The sequence below is a fragment of the Rhinolophus sinicus genome, chromosome 1 (genome assembly GCF_057876585.1).
Source record: "Rhinolophus sinicus isolate RSI-liver-muscle chromosome 1, RSI-T2T, whole genome shotgun sequence".
Lineage (NCBI taxonomy): Eukaryota > Metazoa > Chordata > Mammalia > Chiroptera > Rhinolophidae > Rhinolophus > Rhinolophus sinicus.
In genome coordinates, this window is record NC_142501.1 from 156226964 (window position 1) to 156253955 (window position 26992).

General features: G+C 35.9%; 1 long non-coding RNA gene across 1 annotated transcript in view; it reads left to right on the plus strand.

Moving 5' to 3' along the window:
* Positions 1-15436: 15436 nt before the first annotated feature.
* LOC109461125 (uncharacterized) overlaps positions 15437-26992 on the plus strand; it is a 79574-nt gene continuing 68018 nt past the window's right edge. Inside the window, exon 1 of the long non-coding RNA XR_012493699.2 lies at positions 15437-15810. This is a non-coding gene — a long non-coding RNA (uncharacterized LOC109461125). The remainder of the gene's footprint in view (positions 15811-26992) is intronic.

Sequence of the window (26992 nt, forward strand, 5' to 3'; positions counted from 1 at the left end):
AAATGCTTATCCTTTTAGAATTAAAATTCATTCTAATTTTGAAGAAAAAATATGAATATAAAAAGATGACAATGGTTTATGTAAGTTTCATTGATTCTGTTTTACATGAAGACAATTCAGAGATTTTCATTTACCTTTAAAAGTGTTTAATGACTTTTTAAGCCTGTAGAATTGAAAAGAAGCTTAAAAATTTTATTACTTGTCATGATGCAAAAGCTGTACCATTGGGTAGGCGTGGAGCATTGAGCCTAGTGGTCTGCATTATCTCTTGGATTCTATTTCCCATATGAGATCATCTTTCATCAGAGTATATGTTCTACTTTTTATAGGTTGCTCTTCTAAGAAGTTAATTAATTGTATAAGACTTATTCCCTCATTCAGAATTTCTTATCTTCTATGTCTGAAAATTAGAGAAGTGTATACTGAGCCACCTAGAAATTAGGTCTAATCATATTTTATGGGATAAGGAGTCCCAAACTGTTTTTTACATAGAGATGGAAATCTCATACACCTCCAGAAAAATACTAGATACGTTGCTTAAAGTGCTTACAGATCCTGATAAGTAATAGCCTTCCACATTTGACAAGTCTTACCTCTTTCCTTCTTAAAAAATTTTTAAATTTTGAAATAATTTTTGTCTCTCAAAAAGTTGCAAAAATTAGACTTCCTGCATACCCATCATCCAGTTTCTCCCAATGATAACAGTTTACTTAACCATAGTATGTTATCAAGACTAGGAAATTGACTTTGCTACACTACTACTAACTAAATTACAGGCCTTATTTGGATTTTACAGTCTTATCTCTGTTTTTCTTAAAGCATAGACTTAATTTTTAGAGTAGTTTTAGGTGCACAGCAAAACTGAGTGGAAAGTACAGACTTTGCATATAGTCTCTGCCCCTGCACTTGCACAGCCTTCCTGACACTCAGTGTCCCCACCAGAGTGGTCCATTGGTTACAGTCAATGAACGTACACTGACACATCACTCAAAGTCCATAATTTACTTTAGGTTTTACTCTGTATTGTATATTCTATCGGTTTTGACAGATGAATAATGACATGTATCTACCATTTTGCTCTATACGAAACAGTTTCCCTGCCCTGAAAAAAATCTGTGTTTTGTTCATCCTGTCACCCCAGCGTCTGGCAACCACTAATCTTTTTATTGTCTCCATAGTGTTGCCTTTTCTAGAATGTAATATAATTGGAATTATACAGTATGTAACCTTTACAGATTGGCTTTTTTCACTTATGGCTTGATAGTTCATATTTTTTAAAAATAAATTGTTTATTGGGGAGTATTGGGGAACAGTGTGTTTTTCCAGGACCCATCAGCTCCAAGTCAAGTCATGGTCTTTCAATCCAGTTGTGGAGGATGCAGCTCAGCTCCAAGCCCAGTCACCGTTTGCGGGGGGCACAGCCCACCATCCCATGTGGGAATTGAGCTGGCAACCTTGTTAGGAGCTCGCACTCTAACCCACTGAGCCATTCGGCCGCCCCTCCGGCAGATCAGCTGCAGCTCGTCTTCAGTCTAGTTGTGGAGGGCACAGCTCACTGGCCCATGTAGGAATCAAACTGGCAACCCTGTTGTTCAGAGTTCGCACTCTAACCAACTAAGCTATCTGGCCGCCCCATGATAGTTCATTTCTTTTTGGTGCTGAATAATATTCCATTGTCTGGATGTACCATGTTTATTTACTCACCGACTAAAGGACATTTTGGTTGCTTCTAAGTTCTGACAATTATGAATAAAACCACTGTATATGAGTACATCTTTGTGCAAGTTTTTTGTGTGAACATAAGTTTTTTATTCATTTAGGTAAATACTGAGGGGCGCAATTGCTGGATCATATGGGAAGAGTATGTTTAGGTTTCTAAGAAACTGCCAAACTGTCTCCCAAAATGGTTGTACAGTTTTGCCTTCCTGTCAGCAATAAAGACGAGTTCTGCTCCACATCCTTGCCAGCATTTAGTGCTGTCAGTGGTTTCAATTTGTATCATTCAAATAGATATGTGTTGGTATCTCATTTTAATTTGCAGTTCCTTCATAACAATGTTAACCATCTTTTCATATGCTCATCATCTGTATATCTTCTTTGGTGAGATGTCAAGGTCTTTTGCCCATTTTTTAATCGGATTAATTTTTTTACTGCATTTTATGAGTTCTTTATTTTAGATAACAGTCCTTTATCAAATGTGCCTTTTGCAAATATTTCTCCCAGTCTGTTTTTCACAGAGCAGAAGTTGTCAATTCTAATGAAGTCCAGCTTATCAATTACTTCTTTTGTGGATCGTACCTTGTATCTAAAAGTCGTCATACCAAGGTCATCTAGATTTTCTCCTGTTATCCTCTAAGAATTTTGTAATTATACATTTTACGTTTAGACTTATGACCATTCTGAGTTAATTTTTGTGAAGGATGTAAGATCTGTCTAGATTCATTGTTTCGCATGTGAATGTCCAGTTGGTCCAGCTCCATTTGCTAAAAAGATTATTTTTGCTTCATTATGTTGCCTTTGCTCCTTTGTTGAACATCAGTTGACTATATTTATGTGGGTCTATCTCCAGGTTGTCTATTCTGTTCCATTGATCTATTTGTCTATTCTTTTGTCAATATGGTACCTACTACCTTGGTTGCTGTAGGTTTATATAAAGTTTTCAAGTTGGGTAATTTTTGTTTCCTAGAGGCATGAGCTACTTAAATTTAATAATACATGTGGACACTCTGAAGCTATCCTAATAAGGTTTTGTTTTTTTTTCTTTCAGATAATTTATTTTTAAAATGAAATTGGTTTTTTCCTCATCTTCAATTACATAGTTGAATATTGAAAAATGGAAGAAAGTTTGATATAATTCATTGTTTCCTTATTCTGTGTAGTGCCTTGGAATGTTGTCCTTAATTATAAAATTAATGTATTGGTACTGGGCCGGCCCGGTGAATCAGGCGGTTGGAGCTCCGTGCTCCTAACACCGAAGGCTGCCGGTTCGATTCCCACATGGGCCAGTGGGCTCTCAACCACAAGATTGCCGGTTCGACTCCTCAACTCCCTCAAGGGATGGTGGGTTGTGCCCCCTGCAACTAACAATCGCAACTGGACCTGGAGCTGAACTGCGCCCTCCACAACTAGGAATGAAAGGACAACAACTTGACTTGAAAAAAATCCTGGAAGTTCCCCAATTAAGTCCTGTTCCCTTTCTCCAATAAAATCTTTTTAAAAAAATTATATAAATGTATTAGTACAGAGATAAAAAATGTATTAGTACTGAGATTAAAAATGCCAAAAATATTTAAATACTATCCCCGTAAAAACTGTGTGGTTAATAACTTTGCCATAATCTTGAAAAGGTATATCACTTTTCAATCATCTTTTTTCCCCCTTAGTTATACTTTTCTTATTGTAAAATACACTAACAATATTTAAACGTTACCATCTCACACAAAAGCATTCATTTACTTGATACTTTTCTACACAGAGATTATAATTTTGAACACATTTGAATTGTGCATCAGGTTATTTTGTTTGCATAAGTGTGTCAGATGAGAGGAATGAAGATGTTGCGTCTTCTAAGACTTCAGTCTGTCATGTGCAGATGCCATGTCCATGTGCTTTGAAGTTCCCTAAAGGTGGATTTTCTTAATGTGTTATAACTTTATTCTAAGTGCAGTTTGAATATAAGATAACCACTAGTACCCAAAAGGTTGGAAAATTTGTGGGAGGAAAAGTGATATAAAAGCAGAATTTACCTTCCAATGAATGATTCCTTTCTTCCTCGCAATCAAATTACCACCCACTATCAAGTTTTCCTCCTTGGCAGTACAGTAAACTTTTACAATACATTTTATGTGCAATCTGTAGCATTTATTGCCTGTAAACTTGTTCTTATTCAATTAAAACTTTTGGGGATCTTGGGATATAATATACCCTATTAATTAATGGAAAAGATTTTCATTTAAAGCTTGTGTTTCAGGAATAAATTATAGACATTAAGTGAGAGATAGGTGTGTAATTTGACTGGCTTAGTTTTACCTACTCCCTTTCCCCCACTTTTTTTTATTTTTATTGTTGTTGCTGCAGCTCTGTAATTATATATTTAATCAATTATAAATCTTAATTTGATATTGATGCTCTCAGATATATTTTCTGTCAATGAGAATTTGTATTTGGTTTGGGATTTCACAGAAAGTTAACACCAAGTTCTGTTTTGGAATGTTTCAAATTGATAAATATTGAAGTTTTTTTATTTTGTTTTACTTTTTTTTTTTTTAAGAATGAACACTAAAAGAAGTTTATTAGCAATATGGCTACTCTTTGAATTCATTTAACTTTAGTTATATGCCTAGAAGAAACTAAGTACTGTACCAATCAATGTCCATTGTACTAGAATAAAAGGTGACAATTAGAAGTCAAACTAGGTAACAGTACTTTAGTTTTGGGTTTTTATGATGAGCTTAAAAATGTTTTCATTATAGAGTAGTAAATACCATAAATAGGATAAACGTGTCATATAAATACAGAGGGTGCCAAAAAAATGTATACACATTTCAAGAAAGGAAAAAACTATTAAAATTGTAATAATATATACCAATAACAAAAGATGAATACAAGTCATGTGTATACATTTTTTTGGCACCCCCGGTATGTGATAAAATACTTTCACATAACCATCTTTTAGCTTTAAAAGCCTGTGGTAGACAAAATTTGTCATGTGAGAGGCTAAGGAATTTCTCGAGATTTCACAAAAATGAACAAAGCTGAAACAAGAACCCAGATATTTTGACTCAAGCATGGTGGATCCTTTTCTTTTAGTGAGAAACGACTCTATTTTTACCTCTGCTCTTTATATCTGAGGTCATTTTTCTTTTCTTCCTTAACTCTAGGCAGTATTTAATGCCCATTTAAAATAGCAAATTGAAAATAAAAATTCGATAATGAAAGTAGTTTTAAGCCTATGATAATTTTATAGTTATACCCGTAGTTATAGCCCTTTGCCACATGGGGTCATTATAGTCTTGATTCTTTGCTCTGGCTATAATTCAAGTATTATTTTGATGGTGAGTGTTTGGGAAAAAGTAGCTGATGAGAAGTCTTGCATTGCCAGAGCAAAAACATTAATCAATTAATAAATACTTTGAGATTTTAAGTGTAAGGATATAGGGGGGAAAGAAAAGGAGCTATTGGATTAAATATAGGCAATCAAAAAGGCAGTGCTTTTAGAATTATTTTACTATAAGAAAGTTGGCTACATAATTCCCAGCTGCTTCTCTAGCTATTAGATAATGTCAATTAAATATAACCAATTTTTTTATGTGATAGTACTTGTTTAGATAATTATGCTTAACAGGTTGTCAGGAAATTTGATTTTCTAATATTCACTCATTAGACTATATTAAGTCCTGTCTTGCAAGACTGTCATTTACTTAGCAATTATGTATACAAAGAAGCTTACAGTTATTTTTACTGTTCTGTGGAACTACATGGAGTTCAGGCAGACGATTATTTTTCCAAGAAGAAAGGTTCGCTCAACAAAACCCTGATCTAGAAAGTGATTCAGTAACAGAGGTAGGTGAAACCTGATCTTCCATTGACCCATCTTCTGAATCTTTTAATGTTATTTGGCGTCACTTCAAAATGATGATGCTGTGCTTTGGTAATATTGAATATATGTGTATATGCACTTTTTTACTGTTATTCCTTGTTTAGGAAGATTTAGTCAAAGGTAAAGCATCTCCTAAATCTGCCATTTTGTCCCTGCTGTTACTATCAGAGTGGAATTAATCACTATGTTAAAGAGTAAATTAGGAAATTGGCTAATGTTGTAAAACAGTTTATGCTCCCCTAGCTCAACGACACTATTTTGATATGTTATGCAGTGCTTAGAATACTAGCTATCAGATCACTGGTTTGGGAATAGAGTAGTCAATATAGACATAAGTTGATGCTTGACATGAACTGGATGCTGGATTAGTAAATGAGATGCATAAGGATCTTTGTACCCTTTCCTAGAAGATAGGTTGCAACAAAGAATTCTCTGTCTGTAAATTATCTTTAAAGTCTGTTTGTTTAGAAATTGCCCTCACTCTTTCTATTTTTGTGAAAGAGAGAAGCCTATTATTACCCTTCTGTTATCTGAGTAAAATATGATTAGTGTTAGGAGTCCAGTATTTCTGCTCTGGGTAAGTGATATAAAGGGCAGAGTGCTCTATTCCCCACCCACTCAAGCATTTACCCAGATGTTCCTGCAGGAGGATGGTTGTAGGTGGCAAGTAAAAATCTTGCATTGGCTTCATACCTGGTTGGGACCTAAGGACTGTGCAGACAGTTAAAAAATTCTCTCTTTTGTGGAGCAGTGCAGGTAATACCTCGGTAATATTTGATATTATTTAATAGATAAGAAAAGGAAAGTGAATGAAACCCTGGACTGATCTCTATCTCTTCGTGTCCTGCAATTTCTATTGTATTGCAAACAAAGTAAAGTAAAGGCGAGAAGGAAGTCATTCCTAATTTCATAGATCCTGGAGCAATATTTAATACAGGAAATTAATCTCAAAAATTATTTTTAAAAAGGTATAGTCTGGAAATCCCACCACATCCTTGCACTTGACTGTGTATACATCCTTGTGTGTGTGCACATAGCATACGAGTATACAAAGACCTAGTTTCCACGTTTGTTTATATTTGTCATCTTTAGGGTATTTTGTTTACATTCAGAAACCAGAATCCTGAATTCTATATTGAAAATGTAATAATACAGCGTTTTTTAAACTGAGGTTTGAGTATCAGCAAAATTTTTGCCCCTTTTATGTTTAGTGAGAGATGTCTAGACCTAACTTAATGGACAGAAAGTTGAAAGTTTTATAAATTAGAATTTGGGGATATTAATATTTTTCCATTAATTTACTACATGAGATTTTTAAAATTAAATTTATTGGAATGACATTGGTTAGTAAAATCATATAGGATTCAAGTATACAATTCTGTAATACATCATCTATGTAATTCATTGTGTATTCACTACCCAGAGACAGTTCTCCTTCCATCACCATATGTTTGGCCCCCTGTACCTTCTATACTCCCACTCCTTTTCCCTCTGGTAACCACTAAACTATTGTCTGTGTCTATGAGTTTTTGTTTCTTTTTTAGTCTTGTTCGTTTGTTGCTTTCAGTTTTATATCCCGCATGTGAGTGAAATCATATGGTTCTAGACTTTTTCTGTCTGAGTTATTTTGCTTAGCATAATCTCAAGATCCATCGATGTTGTCACAAATGATAGTATTTCATCTTTTCATGGCTGAGTGATATTCCATCGTGTATATGTACCACATCTTCTTTATCCATTCATCTATCTAAGAGCACTTCAGTTGTTTCCATGTCTCGGCCACTGTGAATAGTACTACAATGATCATAGGAGTACATATATCTTTATGGGTAAATGTTTTTAGATTTTTTTGGGTAGGTACCCAGATGAGGGATTGTTGGGTCACGTGGTAATTCTTTTCTTAATTTTTTGAGGAATCTTCATACTGTTTTTTTTATAGTGGCTGTACCAATTTACATTTCCACCAGCACTGTATGAAGGTTCCTTTTTCTCCACCACCTCTCCAACACGTGTTATTACTTGCCTTGTTGATAATAGCCATTCTAACAGGTGTGAGGTGGTATCTCATTGTGGTTTTGATTTGCATTTCCCTAACAGCTAGTGAAGCTGTGCATTTTTTCATATATCTGTTGGCCATTTGTATCTCTTCTTGGAAGAAGCATCTGTGCAGGTTCTCTGCCCATTTTTTAATTGGGTTGTTTGTCTTTTTGTTGTTAAGTTGAATCATATATATATATATATAATATATATACACACACACATATATATACATACATACATACATATATATATAAATTAAATTAGAGTGCTCAGATTTTTTTTTTCAACGTTTATTTATTTAAGTGTGTTTTTCCAGGACCCATCAGCTCCAAGTCAAGTAGTTGTTTCAATGTACTTGTGGAGGGCACAGCTCAGAGTGTCCCATGTGGGGATGGAACTGGCAACCTTGTTAAGAGCACTGGGCTCTAACCAACTGAGCTATCCAGCTGCCCCACCTCATATATTTTGGATACTAACCTCTTATCAAAGGTGTTTTTTGCAAATACATTCTCCCATTCATTTGGTTGCCTCTTTGATTTGTTCATGGTTTCTTTTGCTGTGCAGAAGCTTTTTAGTTTGATATAGTCCCATTCATTTATTTTTGCTTTTGCTTCCCTTACCTTTGAGGCTCCTTTGTAGAAAATCATCTGCCCATATATATGTGGGTTTATTTCTGGGTTCTCAATTCTATTCCATTGGTCTCTGTGTTCTGCCAATATCATGCTGTTTTGATTATTGTTGCTTTGTAGTATAAATTGAAGTCAGGGAGTGTGCTACCTTTGGCCTTCTTTTTTCTCAGGATTGTTTTGGCTGTTTGCAGGTATTTTGTGATTCCACGCAAATATGATGATTTTTTTTTGTTCTAGTTCTTTAATAAATGCCATTGGAACTTTGATGGGGATTGCATTAAATCTGTATATTACTTTGGGTAATATGGCCATTTTAACTATGTTGATTCTTCCAATCCATGAACACAAAATGTCTTTCCATTTCTTTGTGTCTTCTTTAATTTATTTTCATAATGTGTTATAGTTTTCAGTGTACAGGTCGTACACATCCTTTGTTAAGTTTATTCCTAGGTATTTTATTCTTTTTGTTGCGATTGCAAAAGGAGTTGTTGTTTTTTTCCATTTCTTTTTCTGAAATTTTACTGTTAGTACATAGAAATGCAATGGATTTTTGTACATTAACTTTTGTGTCCTGCAACTTTACTGTATTTGTTTATTGTTTCGAAGAGTTTGTTGGTGGAGTCTTTAGGGTTTTCTATATAAGGAATCATGTCGTCTGCAAAAAATGACAATTTAACTTCTTCATTCCCAATTTGGATGCCTTTTATTCCTTTCTCTAGCCTGATTCTCTGGCTAGGACTTCCAATACTGTGTTGAAAAGCAGAGGTGAGAGGGGGCATCCCTGGTCTTATTCCTGATTGCAGAAGGAGAGCTTTCAGTTTTTCACAATTAAGTTTGATATTAGCTAAGGGTTTGTTGTATATGACCTTATTATGTTGAGATACTTTCCTTTTATACCTGTTTTATTAAGTGTTTTAATCATAAATGGATGTTGTATCTTGTCAAATGCTTTTTCTGTATCTATTGATAATATATGATTCTTATCCTTTATTTTGTTTATGTGGTTTGTCACATTGATCCATTTGCATATTTGTTAAACCACCCTTCCACCCCTGGAATGAACCCCACTTGATCATGATGTATAATCTTTTCAATGCATTGTTGTATTTGATTTGTATTTTGTTTAGGGTTTTTGTTTAGGATTTTTACATCTGTATTCATCAGAGATATTGATCTGTAGTTTTCTTTTTTTATGTTCTCCTTGCCAGTTATTGGTACCAGGATAATGTTGGCCTCATAAAATGAGTAAGTATGGCCTCCTCTCCAATTTTTTGGATGAGTTGGAGAAAGACAGGTATTAAATCATCTGTGAATGTTTGCTGGAATTCATTAGTGAAGCCATCAGGTCTAGGACTTTTCCTTTGGGGAGGTTTTTGATGATTGTTTCAATTTCTTTGCTGTTGATTGGTCTATTTAGATTTTCCAGTTCTTCGTGATTCAGTGTAGGGAGGTTATATATTTCTAAGAACTTGTCCATTTATTCTAGGTTATTGAATTTGGTAGCATATAGTCCTTCATAGTATTCTAGTTTGGTCCTTTGTATTTGTGAGGTATCCATTGTAACTTCTCTTCTTTCATTTCTGATTTTGTTTGTGTCTTTTCTCTTTTTTCCTTACTGAGTCAAACTAGGGGTTTGTCAATTTAATCTTTTCAAAAAACCAGCTCTTAATTTTTTCTATTATCGCCTTGTTCTCTATTTAAGTCAGCTCTAATATTTATTATTTCCTTTCATTTGCTGACTTTGGTTTTCGTTAGTTCTTTAAGATTTGGTTGGGGGCTGGCCCAGTGGCTCCGGCGGTTGGAGCTCCGTGCTCCTAACTCCAAAGGCTGCCGGTTCGATTGCCACATGGGCCAGTGGGCTCTCAACCACAAGGTTGCCAGTTCAATTCCTCGACTCCCTCAAGGGATGGTGGACTCCGCCCCCTGCAACTAAGATTGAACACGGCACCTTGAGCTGAACTGCCCCTGAGCTCCCAAATGGCTCAGTTGGTTGGAACGGGTCCTCTCAACCACAAGGTTGCCAGTTCGACTCCCGCAAGGGATGGTGGGCTGCATCCCCTGCAGCTAGTAATGGCAACTGGACCTGAAGCTGAGCTGTGCCCTCCACAGCTAAGACTGAAAGGACAACAACTTGAAGCTGAACAGCACCCTCCACAACTAAGACTGAAAGGACAAACAACTTGACTTGGAAAAAAGTCCTGGAAGTACACACTGTTCCCCAATAAAGTCCTGTTCCCCTTTCCCAATAAAATCTTTAAAAAATAAAAAAATGAAAAATAAAAGATTAGGTTGGTTGTCTGGATTTTTGTTTATTTGTTTCTCGAGATAGGCCTGTAATGAGTTAAGTGTCCCTCTTATTTCTGCTTTCGCAGCATCTCAATAATTTTGATATGTTGTACTTCCTTTTTCCCCCCCTTTCTTCTGCCTTCCCCCTTCCACCTCCACTCTGGTTCAATCCATTGCTTCTCAGTCTAGTTGTGTAAGACACAGCTCCCTGGCCCATACTGGTATTATGAGCCTTGCGCTCCCCCCAGCTGAGGCAGTCCATCTCCAGACTTCGGTCGGCCACTCGCAGCAGCTCACCACAGCTCTTGCCAGCTGCCAGCCACTCACGCTGGCTGCTGGCCACTCACGCTGGCCACCGGCCGCTCATGGCAGCATGGTAGCCCATGGCTGCACACAGCAGCCCACGGCAGCTCACGTCCACCTCCGGCTGCTCATGGCCGCCCAACTCTAGGGAGAGCTGTGGTTCACAATCTCAGCTGTAGAGGGCGCAGCTCACTGATCCATGTGGGAATCAAACCAGCGATCTCCGCACAGCACTCCAACCACCCGAGCCACGCGGCCAGCCCCAATATGTTGTATTTTCATTCTCATTTATTTCTCTGTATCTTTTTATCTCTCCTATTTCTTCTTTGACCTAGTCATTCTTTAGTAGCATGTTGTTTAATCTCCACATACTTGTGGTTTTTCCCACTTTCTTTTTGCAGCTAATCTCCAATTTTGGAGTATTGTGGTCAGAAAATATGCTTGGTATGATTTCAATCTTCTTAAGTTTGCCAAGACTAGTTTTGTGTCCCAACATATGGTCTATCCTTGAGGATGTTCCATGTGCATTAGAAAAGAATGTATAATCTGGTATTCTGGGATGAAGGGCTCTATAAATGTCAAAGATGTCTATTTGGTCTAATATGCCATTTAAGGATATTTTCTTATTGAGTCTATGTTTGGATGACCTATCCATAGTTGTCCATGCGGTATTTAGGTCCCTAACTATAATTCTGTTTTTGTCAGTTTCTCCCTTTACTTCTGTTAGTAGTTGCTTTATATGTTTTGGTGCTCCCTGATTGGGAGCATATATGTTGATATGTTATATCTTCTTGTATTGTCCCCTTTATCATTATAAAATGCCTATTTTTGTCTCTTGTTACCGTTTTTTATCCTGAAGTCTGTTTTGTCAGATATAAGTATGAATACACCCCTTTTCTCTGGATGCCATTTGTTTAGAGTATCATTTTCCACCCTTTCACTTTGAGTCTATATTTGTCCTTGAAGCTGAGATGTGACTCTTGAAGGCAGCATATGGTTGGGTTTTGTTTTTGGATCCAGTTTGCTACTCTGTGCCTTTTTATAGGTGAGTTCAGTCCATTTACATTTAGGGCGATAACTGACATATGAGGATTTCCTATAGCCATTTTATCTTTTGTTTTCTGGTAGGTTGGCATCTCCGTTGGTTTTTTGCCTTTGTGTTTCTGTCTATTATTTTTGTTTGGTGGTATTCTATGATTTTTTTCCTTCTGTTTCCTCTTTTGTTATATGTCTTAGTTTTGGATTTTTTTTTTTTTTTTTTTTTTTTTTTAGTGGTTACCATTAAGTTTATGTAAAAGAAAATTTCGTATATACAGTAGTCCTTTTTCTTTGGCATGCTTTTAATCTCCATTCGCCTTTGCAAATTCAGACCTATTTATGCTGGGAATTCATTTCTGAGTTGCAATAGCAAATTGTCTTCTTTTTTTTATGTTTTTATTTCCTTTATGTTACATTTAAGTATAGTGCCCTATTCTATATAGCGGTTGCCTTTTACTGCTTCTGTCTGTTAGTCATCTTTCTCATACTTTTGTATCTTTTTGTTTCAGGTAGAATAACCCCCTTCAACATTGCTTGTAATTGAGGCTTTGTGGTGGAAAATTCCCTCAGCTTCTGTATATCTGCAAAGGTCTTTATTATTCCTTCATATCTAAAGGATAACTTTTCTAGGTATATTATTCTTGGCTGGCAATTTCTCTCTTTCAGTAGTTTAAAAATTTGATTCCACTCCTTCGTAGTTTGTAGAGTTTCTGCTGAAAAATCTGATGATAATCTAATGGACTTTCCTTTGTAGATTACTGTCTTCTTTTCCCTGCCTGCCTTGAGAATTCTTTCTTTGTCATTAATTTTTGACAGCATCAATATAATTTGCCTTGGAGAAGACCTTTTAGGATTGAGATAATAAGGTGTTCTGTTTGCTTCGTGGATTTGAGGATATAATTCTTTCCATAGGCTTGGGAAGTTCTCATCAACTGTTTGAACAGGCTCTCTGTGCTCTTCTCCCTTTCTTCTCCTTCTGGTATACCTATTCATATATTGTTCTTTCTGATGGAGTCAGATAGTTCTTGTAGAATTCTTTCATTTATTTTAACTCTCAAGTCTCCTCCTCCATCTGCATCATTTCCAGGTTTCTGTCTTCGATATCATTAATTCTTTCCTCTATCTGGTCAGCTCTATTTCCTAAGCTCACTGTTTCATTCTTCATCTCTTTTACTGAGTTCTTCAGCTCCCGAATTTCTTTAAAATTTCAGTCTCTTTCATGAAGTATTCATTTTGTTTGTTGATTTTTTTTTTCTGAGTTTGTTAAGCTGCCTCTCTGAGTTTTCTTGCATCATGTTGAGTTTTTTTCAGAACGACAATCTTGAATTCTGTCATTTAATTCACATATTTCCATGTCTTTAGGTTCATTTTCTGGAGCGTTTTCATTTTCTTCCTAAGCTGCCATGTTGCCTTGGTTTTTCATGATAATTGATGGATAATTTTTCTTCCCAGACAACTATAGGAATGAATTCTGAGGTAGGTTGATTCGAAGAGGTCTTTCTTTTGTTTTTCAGTAGGTAGCTCTGGTAGCTTTCAGTAGGTAGCTCATTTTATTTTCTCTTGCCCTGTTCCGGCTTCTTGTGGTTGAAGATTCCCGGATAAGGGTGGATATCTCCTCTGTGATCAGGTTCCTTCAGTCTCAGGGCATTACCCCCGTAGGGGAATGTGGTGGGCAATAGGGTTCTGAACTCGTGAAATCCCAGTGCTGCCCCTACAGCCAGATGTAGAGCTGCGCTGCCTGAGCAGTCTTGGTGCCTCCGCTGACATCAGCTGCAAAAGGTGGGGGTGGCGTGGGCTGGGAGAGGCGGCTGCTGTGTTTGTGGCTTTATTCTCCTCAGAGTAATGTCGGACCACAGCTCTCTCATCCATATATCTCCACCCTTGTCCCTCGGATTAGCTGCAGTGTGTCTGCCACTCAGGAACTGTCTCTCCATTTCTCAGGGCTGTAGATATTCTGCTCTTTAACCCACTCACTGCCACAGTTTTTTCTGGGGCCTGCTGCTAGTTCTGGAAGGGTTCAAAGAGGTGAGTTCTTCGGACAGTGCTGAGAGGTAGCCAGGCTCTATGACTTTGTTTTCTGCCTGGCAATGAGGGCAGCTAGACCACAGCTGTTGCACTTCTGTATTCAAGTTGCACTCTGCCCCAAGGTCTCTGTTCCCATCTCTTGGTTCACTTGTGTTATGTGTTGATCACTCAGGCAGGAATGCTTGGGGCCATAGAGAGGGCTTTTGCAGCCTGATTCCTCCCCGTTCCCAGACCGGAGTGAGCTCTGGGCTGCATCTGCGGCCCCTGTCTCTGCTCTTCTCCCTTTCTCCCCTGTCTGCCCTGATTCACCCACCACACAGATGTTTCAATGTGCAGATCTCTCAGATGTGTTTGTGTGTTGCACAGGGAATCCTTTGTGGAATTATAGCTGTTCAGCTTGCTGTAACTTCAAGTGGAGAGATCAAGGAGGACCCCTCACCCTGCCATGTGTCCTACGTCACCAAGATGATATTTTTTACTTCCACTTGATCTCCAGTTGGCAGTGATAATAAACCTAAACATTTTTTTTTCTTTACAAAAGGACAATATGCTCATTAAAACAATTTGGAGGTTGCAGGAATGTTCTGGATCCTATCATGCAGAGGTAACACAATCTTAGCAGACTATTGTCTTCCAGTTTTATCTACTTGCATCTACAAAGAAACATTTTTCTTTTTTACCAAATTGAGATCACACTATAGATTCAACTTTGTGTCCTCCTGTTTGTTCTTAAAGTATATTATGAAGCATTTTTTATGTCTAAATTATTTTTGAAAATGCAATTAAGCTCATAATTTCTTGATTCTGTAAAGTTTGAAATGCACAAAAAATATAAGCAGAAAAAAGTGTCATCCTACTACTGAGAGATAACCACTTACAGATTAGTATTTCTCTCCAAGCTGTGAGTTTTTTGGCTCCTACATTCAAACAAAACTAAATGACCATGGTAACTCCTTCTTTAATTTTGTTAGGTGAATAATATTTTGAAAAGTGAATTTCTTTAAAGAAATGTGTCATTATATAATTAATATAATCAGTAAATTCACATTTTTACACTTTGTGGAACTTTTGAATTTATAAAGGATCTCTAATCCAATAAAATTTATTGTAACGTTTCCCCCATAAAATATATTTGTATGTGTGTGGAAATTTAAAAGTTAAATCCTTAAATACCATTTAAGTTGAAATCTTTAAGGAGTGTGTGTTTGTGTGTGTGTGTGTGTGTGTGTGTGTGTGTGTGTGTGGCAAATGTGGAGTCTGAAGACAGATCTGTCTCCTTTTTTTGTCTGGATGGCCTTGGGCAAACTTCAACTCTGTGAACCTAGTTTTCTCATTTTTCAAATTGTAATGCTAGCTCTTTCCTAATAGTTATTATTCAAGGAGCTTCAGGAAAAAAAAAAAAAAAAGGCAAAGGCAGTTCCTGATTCCAGCGTGTTATGGCCAGATTTCCTTTTAGAAAAAATGGAAATTGGGTATGGGAACCTTCCTGTAAGAAACGCAGAATATAGCTTTGCTTTGACTTTCACATCTTGCTCAGTAAAATGTACAAATTTTCCTAACTGACCATATGTCTAGATCTTAGGCAAGCAAGAATATAGTGGTTTTTTTGTACTGTTTTAATTTTGAGCAAGCCCTGTTTATGGTACTTAGCTCTTAGAAAAAAAGAAAAAGAGCAAGGAGAAATGGTATATCTGCCCACCACCACCTGCTATTTTTAGATTGGCTAGGAAGCCCTATTTGGCTGCCTTTGCCCATCTCATTTGGCAACTCTTGAGCCTGCATCATTCAGAAGATATAAACTTAGACGGTGGAAAACTGAATTTCTTTGATTTTTCCAGACGTCATTGCTGAAAAAACATACCACCACAAGCAATTTGAAGGACATTGGCTGTAAGTAAAAGAATAAGTGTTTTCATTTAGTAAGGTGGGCCCATGTAACACAAGAGACATGATGTATTTCTACCTTTATGCTTTAATAGAGGGTGAGGAAGGGATGAACCTTCTGTCCTGATTTGATTTTTATTCATTATCAAGGGAAATATTTAGAAAAAGATGCAGATATTGTGCACACACAGATATAAATACATATGTGCTCATACATTTTTATGGCCTTTAAAAATCCTTGGAAAAGAAAGAGAAACAATACAAATGCCAAGGAAAGAAGCACAGAAACAATCCTGGAAATGACAGATTTTAAAATTAATGTACTGAGATGAATATGAAAACTAAAGCACTAGAAGGTAAATAAAGAAATCCTATTTTTCATTTATTTGGAAAATGGGACATAATATTATATCCATGGATCAGTTTTAAATGAGCGTACATATGGGCATTTTACAGGTAATGAAATTTAACCTATTTTATCTGTAGTTTGTATAAAGTGTTCTGAAACATTTCTGTTATTAGGTATAGTAATTTACCAAATTTTATTAAAAATCAGTTCATCTATGCTACGTAGTTTTTATTTTGCCTATATTATTTTATTAGCTTACTACACTAACTTTCCTTTAACTGTTAAATTTTCCTTTAATTGTTAAATTATCATCTATAATTGAAGAATTTTATTCACTGAGTTAACAAATATTAAGTGCTCAATAAATACTTTCTACTATAATTGTATTAGTATTTTAATATGTGCACAAATTCAAATAAAGTTATATTAGAAAATTAATTTAAAGCCAGTCTTATTGCAAGCCATATTAATTGTTATATATAACTGCACATTCAAGATGAAATGGACTTTCTCGTAGCTGTTCCAAAGTTGGTATTTTCCTCCATCTTCAAACGAATTTGAGAAAAACATATTGTAAGCTTGGTCTTCTGTCTAATAGTAATGAAAAATAATTTTGCCTACTAGAAAGAGCTGTGGATATATTGCTTTATTTAAGTTTGTGGTTGTGAAATCAGTAATATATAAAAGAGATTCCATTTACAGTGACTTAAGTTCAAAAATAAAATTTTTTTACAGGTCTAACTTACTCATAAAGAAAGTTCAGGGAGCATTTGTAAAGTGTTTTATTGTTTTCAAAGGACCTTTACATACTTTATTATTTAATCCTCACAATAACCATGAGATAAATAATAGTATTCCTTTTTAAAAATGAGAAAGCTAAGGCTCACAGAGATCACAACTTGTGTGTGACAAAACCAGGTTTTCAACAAAAGACAAGATCACCGGTTAGGATTCCATAAAAATGGTGGCTACATGGGAAGGGATCGTGTGAAAAATCCTAGGGGGTCCTTTCAAATCCACATTCCTGTGATTTCTATAGTTTTAGATGGGAAGCAGTATGTTGTAGTAAGAAACACACAGGAAGACCTGGCTGTACTGTACCTCGCCTTGAGCAAGTAATTCGCCTCTCTGAACCACACTTCCTCATCTGTAAAACTGTTAACTGAAAAGACAAAATCAGATAACGTAGAGAAGGGCTAGGCGCATAACTGCTCGATGGTAGAGCTGTTATTAGTATGTATGAAATCCAAATACAGTAACCCTCCTAAAATATACAGTTGCCACATAGCCCATTAGAACCATACCTTTGGAGGGGAGCGTAGTGCTACTAACCAGTAACTGGTTTTTGTGAATGAGGAAAATGAATGGAGAATTTGTTGAAGATGTTAAGAGCAGAGAAGGGAATTGCATAGAATGAAACCCATGGATATATTTTTAAGTGGAAACCAAAATCACAAGTAAAAACAATGCAGATGGAAGGAGGAACACTACAGGAGCAAGAAATAGCGTACGAGCTAGCTTGGTAGAGGAAAGTGTGAGAATCACTTGGCTAAATTCTGGGCACACCATTTCAGTACCAACTATCAGAGAAGCCACCAGCAACCTCTGTGATTCAGGGACATGGAAAGTTTCAGTAGTGGAGTGGAATGGCTCACATTGCACGTAAGCTTTATTATCTGATAGACCTAATTTAAAATTTTGGCTGTGACAGTTGCTAGCTGTTTGACCTTAGACAAGTTATTTGCTGTCCCGTGTCTCTTCTGTAAAAGGAGGATGATAAATTCTACCTCGGGGAGGTGTTTAAAAAATTAAATACAATATATGGGTAAAGTGCTTACTTTTGTTACCTCTTCCTCTGCCAAAAAAATATATAAAATCTGTATGGGCAGGACATTTGTTTTGTCCCTGTACTTGTTGTATACATATAACAGTAGACAAATATTTGTTGAATGACTGAACAAATGAACTTGTCAAAGTGTGTGTGTGTGTGTGTGTGTGTGTGTGTGTGTGTGTATCCATATGCCTCACTGAATGATGTGAGGAAAATTCTCCCAAGCTGTAGTGGTATTTATAATAAGATTTTTATCATGATCCATCCCTGTCTGAATTTCTATTACATTTATTGTCCAGCTATTCAAGTAATAGTTACTCACATTCTGTTTTATGTCATAATCTATATTTTATTTTCTTAATTAGATTGTTAAGCTCATGGAGAGTAGAGTGCATATTTATCTATTATCATCCAGTCCAATGCTATGCTTGTAGTAGCACTAGACTGGAATAAGAATATATGTTGTGAATTATGGGGCCACGTAATCGGGAATTTATACTTGATAATGGTGATTGGTCATGGTACGATTTTGGCTGAAGATAAAAATATGTTTTCTTCAATTGTCTTCCATGGATCTTTGTCCAGTGAAAGTCTGAAAGACATGATGCCAGTGGACAAGAAAAGGACAAAGATTTATATGAGAGTGTTTATGTTCTAATCCCAGAACACAGGGTATGCGTTGGTGGATGTTTTTAGGTATTCTTTGACAAACATGACCTCTCTTGCTTCTGGCCCTTTACACATGTTCTTTGCCTTGAGATTTTCCCTTATTTCCTATCCTTCATTTGTTAATTCCTGTTCATCTTTCAGTTTTCAGCTCAATATCACTTTCTCCGAGAAGCCTCTGTAGTACTATCCTAAATTGGAACTCATCTGAGTTCCCATAGCACCCTTTGCTTTTCTTATTATAATACATACAAAATTATATTGTAATTTTCTATTTGTCTGTTTCTGTCCCCTACTAGATGATAACTCCATGAAGATAGGGGTTCTATATGTCTTACTAACTATTATACCCTAGCACAGTGCCTATTACTCAATAAATACTTATTGACTAGATGAATGAAAAATGACTAACTAAAGGAAAGGAAAAAAATCTTCAAATTAGTAGCTGTTTTATTGGATGTCTGTTAAGTGACTGGGCCTTTATATAAGTTAATATTTAATTCCTGCCAACAATCCAAATGGGGCAATTGAGTTCAGAGAACTTGGTCAAAGTGATACTCCTGAGATTTCAACCAGTATCTCCAGATTTAAAGCCATTTGGTAATACTGCGTCTCTCATACCTTACATTTATATACGTTGTTATAAGCTACAGAACATTTTTTTAGTCCTGTAAACTTTTTTTGACAACCTTGTGAAGCTATGCATTATCTCCCAGTTTATATCGAGTAAGTGGCAAAGGCATGATTTTCAAATTAGACATTCTGGATCTAGGGTCATTCCCTTTCCATAATAACACAGCTGTCTAATTCTGGAGGATTCAAAGGTGTGAGGACCTAACAAAAATGGTGAGAAGATAAAAGTTTAAAAAGTGACAAGGAGTTTTTGATCATAAATAATGTGAATAATACCAGGTAGATATATTTAGGAGGGCTGGAGTAAATTCTGTGTTTCCAAGAAGATAAAAATTAATAAAGTTGGGAATAATTGTTCTCCGTACTATCAAGTTCTTTCTTTTTGATGTCTGATTATTTCTTGGCCTTATATTTCTATAAGCTCAGAATTCATGGAATCCCTACAGAAGAGATTTTTACTAATGGGACAAAATTGTGCTGTTAGGTGAATTTGATCCAGTTCCATCCTATGATTAGCTCTCCTTGTAGCAGTTTGTTTTGCAGTTACTTTGCTTTTTCCACTCCCCTCAAATTGTGGCTTCTGGTAGGAGGGAGCTTGGGTTTGCCCAAGGTCGTTGACTTTGGCCACCCTTGCCCTGTGACTTCTTTGTTCTTTACCCTCCTACCAAAAATTACTTCTGCTGAGAAGTAAGGGGAATGGGGAAGGAGTAGTAGGGAGTGTTATATTTTTGACTGAAACAAGCAGAGGCACAGAACGAAGGGAAGCAGATCTCCACACCTTCCCAAAAGTGGAGGTTTCCCATTCGTGCAGAGAAAAGAAAATGTAATGTGAAAAGGAATCAAATTTATTTTTTTAGTCCTGCCAGCTAGAGTGCTTAACAGCTGCTTTGATACATATAGGTCACTGGACTGTAGGATGATGGAAATGGAAAAATCTCAAAAAGAGTATTTTTTTTTTAATTTCAAAAAGTGTGTTTTAAAGTATTAAGAAATTATAGTTTTTTTAAAACTGCAATTAGACAAAATTTTATTATAATCTTTTAACAAAATGTGATATTTAAATGAAAGACTTTGAAACCATTGCAAATTTGAAAGTAAATTGCTCTAAAACAAATAATCCCAACATATATCTTGATTATCGGCTACTTTGTTCTGCCCTGTACTGTTCTGTAAATGTTTGATGAAGCCACAGTTCGTTATTTACTTTTCTTTGATCTCTTTGCCAGCTAAATATATTTGTGTTTCTGTTTTCCTTGTGACTTTGCATTTGTACTATCTGGCATTGGAATTTTGCTGAATAGGTGACTTTGACTCTTTATGGGGAGAAAGAAAGGAATGTGGATAACCTGGTCCCAAGTAGGTTGTAGTTGAATAGAAGGAAATCACAGGCTAGTTTTTTGAATTGAGGTATAGTTTATATAAACTCTGTAAATTTAATACAAACATTTTAAAGTGTGTATATGTATGCATTAACTACCACCCATCAAAATACAGAACATTTTCAGTACCACAAAAGACTCTCAGGTGTGCCCTCCCTGACATTATTACTCCCAAGGATAACCCTTATTCTCATTTCCATCACCATAAGATAATTTGTCTGGACAGCCATTTTTAACAGTGCTTTTCACAGAAGACATCATGAATAGGAATGATTGATACAAAGTTTGGGAATTGAGAGTAAGTTCAAATTCCTTGGGATGATATATATGACAGTTGTGTCTATTGCTTCCTAAAGACAGAAATTCCCAACTGGTTCCATTCAGTTCCACATTGGTCAGGGCGCTGGGTTTTCCCTCAGGTATCTGTCTCCACATAGGATGTCCAAGTACCCCACATTAAATCCCACTCTCTTCAAGGGACATCTCAAGAGTGTCCAGGTTGGTTAGACAGCTAATGACCACAGGCAAAGTATCAGTGTGGGGTCCACACAAAGAAGAATTCATCACTGAGTCCTTTTCTCTGTGTTCCTGGACCTAAAAAGTTCCCACTCCCACTTTGAAAGGGCCCCCACTCCTGGACCCTATCTAAGTCTGTTCTCCATTTCTACTTGTCCTTAGCTCCAGGCATATTTACTCTTTGGGAACAAAAAAAACTGGTTGGGTGCATCTATAGTTTTCCTGTCTCACACTTAATCCAATGGATTTTTGGGTTTCTATTTCTGTTTCGGGCTAGGGGAAGATAACAGTGATCTTGGAAATAATTTCATATCAGTACATACGAATATGGTTTGCCTTATTCTTACTTAGAAGGTTGCATATGATTCCATTATATAGATGAATCCCAATTGTTCCAATATTTTGATATTTTAAATAATGCATAAATATCTTTGTACATGTCTTTTTTCACATGTATTAATAAATATATGGGATACATTTCTGGAAGGAATTTTTGAGTCAAAGATATATTCACTTAAAATTTAATTTTAGGGCCGGCCCAGTGGCTCAGGCAGTTGGAGCTCCATGCTCCTCACTCTGAAGGGTGCCAGTTTGATTCCCACATGGGCCAGTGGGCTCTCAACTACAAGGTTGCCAGTTCGATTCCTCGAGTCCCGCAAGGGATGGTGGGCTGCGCCCCCTGCAACTATCAATGGCAACTGGACCTGGAGCTGAGCTGCGCCCTCCACAACTAAGACTGAAAGGACAACAACTTGACTTGGAAAAAAGTCCTGGAAGTACACACTGTTCCCCAATAAAGTCCTGTTTCCCATCCCCAATAAAATCTTTTTAAAAAAATAATTTTAATAGTCAAATTGCTTTCGATAGAGCTGGTACCAATTTATACTTCCACCAGCAACATATAGAAGTTACTATTTAAACATGTTGAAACTTAGTTCATTTTTTTGTTTTAATTTTGCATATAGTATTTTTGCCATGTGGACATTTTTAAATTTTTATGTATTTGAATTTGTCAATTTTTAATGATTTCTTGGTTTTGTGTTAGTAAGGTCCTCCCTACTCTGAGTCTATTAAATTTTTTTTTCTTGTTTCTAGTGCATTATGTTTTTATGTTTAAAATTTTTATGTATCAAAAGTTATTTTGGTATAAAGGATATGACATAAATTTTTTTATACATGGCTAACCTAGTTGTTCCAAAACCATTTACTTATCTATCTTTTCTCCCACTGATGTACAATACAATCTTTATACTAAATTCCCTAATAGTTATGTCTATTTCTAGATCTTCTATTCTTTTTCATTCATCTGTCACTCATTCAATGGCACCACACTATTTTAATTGGTGAAGCTTCAAAATAAAAATAATATAGCAGGCTTATTTCTCTCTTATTATTAATTTTATATTTTTAGAGTTTCCCAGCTATTTGGCTTTTTTCTTTTTCCATATGCACTTTAAATACACTTCACTATCTTTCCAACAAAAATTCCGATGGTATTTTTATTGGGATTGTAATAAATTTATAGATTTGTGTTAGGGAGAATTGCTATCTTCATGATGTTGAATCTTCCTAATCGTGAACTTGATATTCATTTTCATGTGTTCAAGATTATTTTTGTATTCCTTAGTAGTGTTTCAAAATTTTCTTCATATTTCTTGCACATTTCTTGGCAAGCTCATTCCTAAGTATTTTGTTATGTTTTGTTATTATTGTAAATGGGGTTTTATCTTCCTTTGTGTTTTTAAACTGGTTGTTGTTTGTATTAATACGAGTACATATAAAGGCAATCAATGTTTATATATTAATTTTGTAACCATTCACATTGCTGAATTCTCTTTTAGTAGTAATTGTTTATTTCCTCTTTTATGTTGAAGCAATTGATAGGTGATCTACAAATGATAATGTTTACCTCCTCCTTTGCTGTTTTTATACCTAATTTCTTCTATTGACCAATTTCACTGGTTACTGTCTCCTCTAAAACAACGTTAGATAATAATGGTGAGAGTGGTCATCTTTGAGCTAACATATTTAAATGTGTGTAAAGTGATCAAAAAGGCTATAAAATATGCTTCCTTAAAACCCCCACAGAGAATATATTTTTATGAAGGAAATGACATGAAGTCAAAATACTTCCTGAAAGGGTATCCTATATGTTTGAATCTTTCTGGTATTTGTTCAAATGAATCTTTTCAGTGATACTTTTCCTGACCACCTACTTAAAAGTTCACCTTCCCTCCCACCTAGTCCTTCCTATCCTCCTTCTCTGGCTTATTTTTCTCCATAGCATTTGTCGCAATTTCCCACGCTATGCACTTTGCTCATTTAATTTTATAATGTATGTTTTCCTCCACTGGAAATAATAGCAAGGATTTTTAAAAATCTTTTTGTTTGTTTGTTTATTACTATATCTCTAGCACCTAGGACAATATCTGGCGCATAATAAATGCTCAATAAATATTTGGGTGGATGAAACTTGCTAAGAGAACCAGGAAGGGTTCTATAAGAGATTTGTTTGCTTCCAGTTAGATGTCAGCATAGAATAGGAATTATTTACCTGAAGAATTAGGTGGGATTTAAAATCTTTTGTGATATCACATTTTCAATTTCTGTTACATTGTCTTTTTCTCTACAGCGACAAACAATAAGTAAGAGTCTTGAAATCCCAGTGGGTCCGGGAAGATAAGCACCGGGAGGTAGTAGCTGTAAGGAGGAGAATAGGCTGAAACTTGAGGCAGCAGGAATCCACATATAACTCCCTGGTTGGCACGTGTTTTGAAGAACAAAATATTTTTCATCTGTTTTGCAGCAATGACCACAAATTATTTCACTAGAAAGAGAAGTCACCAGGAAGACTTGAGCGCCACAGTACAATCTTAGTATTGCTCAAAACAGATGTTCTTTTCTTTGTAACTAATTTACCATACAAATTAAACATAGTAAAGGTCTTTCACTAAGGCAGTGAGAGACTTCATCTCTAGAGGAGATGACTTAGGCCCCAGATATAATTAAGAAGGAGAAGGGAGGGAGAAGAAGGGAGAAAAAAAGAAAGGAAGGAAGGAAGGGAGGGAGAGAAGGAGGGGAAAAGGGAGGGAAAGAGAAAGGTTATGGGATTCAAACAAATTAGCTGGTGAAATTTTGTGCAATTTCTGTTGGAAAATTGTTCCAGTCCCTTCAGTGTGGAACAATGAGTGTGGCTCAGCAGTGACCTCTAAAAATACAGGCACTAGAAAGAAGTGGTTACTGCATGCTGGCACATTCTCATGGCCAGTGCTTTGTAGTTGTTTCCTCTGAGTTCTAGCTCTGCTATAGTGTAGATGCCTCTCCTTAACGGTTGCTCACCACAGGACGGGAATTAACTTGAACCTGGAGGACATGCAACAAGGTTTAATTCAGAAGCAAAAATTGGGCATCCCTAGCTCAGAGGTGCTCTTCACATTTGTGCTATTATTAGCACCCTGATTAGGCTGAATTTAGACTAGCATTCCTATTTCACCTGATGGGGAAATAGGAGGTTACTGCATTTAGACTGAAGGAAATCATGAATGTCAGCCTGCTATTGCTGTTTTCAGATACAAATTTCAAGAGTCACATCTTAGGATCTTGAAGTGAATTGCAAAGCTGTCTGTGGTCCGTCAGGACTAGTCTCTTCCCTCCTGGGTATTGTGATTCCTCTTAATATGTTCTTTTCCTTCCTTCTCCTCAATCCAGACAGAAATAAAGGACTGACTCTCCAGTGGGGTAAAGGAAATGTAATCCCATCTTTTGTCTCTCATTTCAGTCAGAGACAAGACCCCCGTGTCGTGTATCGAAAGGTACTTCATCATCTCCAGCTTCACTGACTTCCTTCCTTGCTCACCCTTTCTGCCTTCACTATAGTGTAAACCCTGCCAGGGCAGGGACTTCCTTTATTCGTGTTCTCAGGGCCTAGAACGGTATCTGGAAAATGAAGCAGATGCTTGATAAATATTGGTTGAATGAATAAAAGAATCTTCTTCAATCCTTGGCACTTTAATGTATAGGTTTGTTTGTTTTTATTTTCTGTAATACACTTAATTCTGTGGCACATGGGAATGCATTTGTCATTTAGCAATAGTAGTCATTTAATTTTGCAAAATATTTTATAAGTATGAACTTTTTTGGGGGGATGAGGCTTAAGTTTTTTTCTAATTAAAATTTATTGAGGTGACAACAGTCTAATACACCATCTATATATTGCATTATGTATTCACCAAAGTATAAACTTTTAAAAAATTAAATATAATAGGATATGTGTGAAGGTTGGGTACAAAGTTAGTTAATAAAAATTGGTCCTGGACTTCTCAGAGTATATACTTTTTTTAAAATTAAAGTTTATTGGTATATACTTTTAATTTTGTTTTTTTAAATCTTTTTCTGCCCATCACATTCTGTTATGTAGACAAAGGTAAAGCAAAAATAAGATATATACTCAACTCTTCATTGCCCATGCTGCTGAACAAGCTACTTACTGCAACTATTTTGCTTGTGTTTGTTTTTATGCTTTTTATGAGTTAAAGAGGATCAATGTTTTGGTTGAGAAAGTTTGCTTATAGAATATATAGGGGGAAAAAATAAGTAAGAAAAAATGAGCAATGTAGCAGATGGTTTTGTTATTTATTCTGCATAATGATGCCTAAGAATTTGAAAGCAAGATTTGCTGTGGATCATGCTCCCCTTATTTTTGTCTCCTATTGCACTCCCTTAGTTTCTGCCAACAAAAATAGATAACTCAGTTTTTTATGCATTAACAGATAAAAGAATTACTACCCTGCAAATATACCTAGTGACTAAATATACATTAGTCACATTTAGAAAAATCAGTGCAAATATATTTATGTTAATCAAGTGTCTCAGGAAAATGCATATTCAGATAAAATGTGTCTTGTTTTTACCCCATTTACTTGGAAAACCTTGATAAGAAGAGATGAGATTCTAGAAACTATAAGAAAAAAAGGATATATATTCTATGTAAAAAAGATAGCATGAGAAAAGATTTGGATGTGAGTACTATGTTCCCATGAAGGGGTTCTGGAAGTTAATCACCACATTGTGGGGCCCTTAAAATGCATCAAACTACCTTTGAATGTACAACTAGTATACACTGATTCACTTATTCTTTATTTAATTATCAGACATTACCCAGATATCAACTATGGGCCGGATTTTTAGTTAGTTTGTTTTGTATTTAAGATTACAAAGTTAAATAAATAACAGGGCTCTACCATCAAGTTACTCACAGCCTACTTAGGGAGAGAGAAATATATTAATTTGTAAGTGAAATGAGTTGCTTAGCAATCTAGACAAGATATGGGGGAAGTGGTAGAGTTGGCCCCAGAAGGGAATTATCAATTCAAGCTTGGCAGAGTCTGTGTGAGATTAGCACGGGGTAGTGGAAGCTAGGAAAGGTATAAGGAGGATACCTTGCATGTCAGGTAAAAATTGGAATGATGTTTAAAAAGTTAACTGATTCAACATAACAAAAAATAGATATATTGGGCATTATCAAAATTAAAAACTTGGGCTTCAAAGGACACCATCAAGAAAGTGGAAAGACCCACAGAATGGGAGAAAATTTTTGCAAATCGTATGTTTGATAAGGGGCTTGTATCAAGAATACCTAAAAGACTCTTACAATTCCACAATAAAAAGATAAACAATCCAGTTTTAAAAATGGGTAAAGCATCTGAATAGACATTTCTCCAAATAAAATATATAAATACCAGCAAGCACAGAAAAAGATGCGTAATATCATTTAGTCATCAAGAAAATGCAAACCAAAACCACACTGATATAATA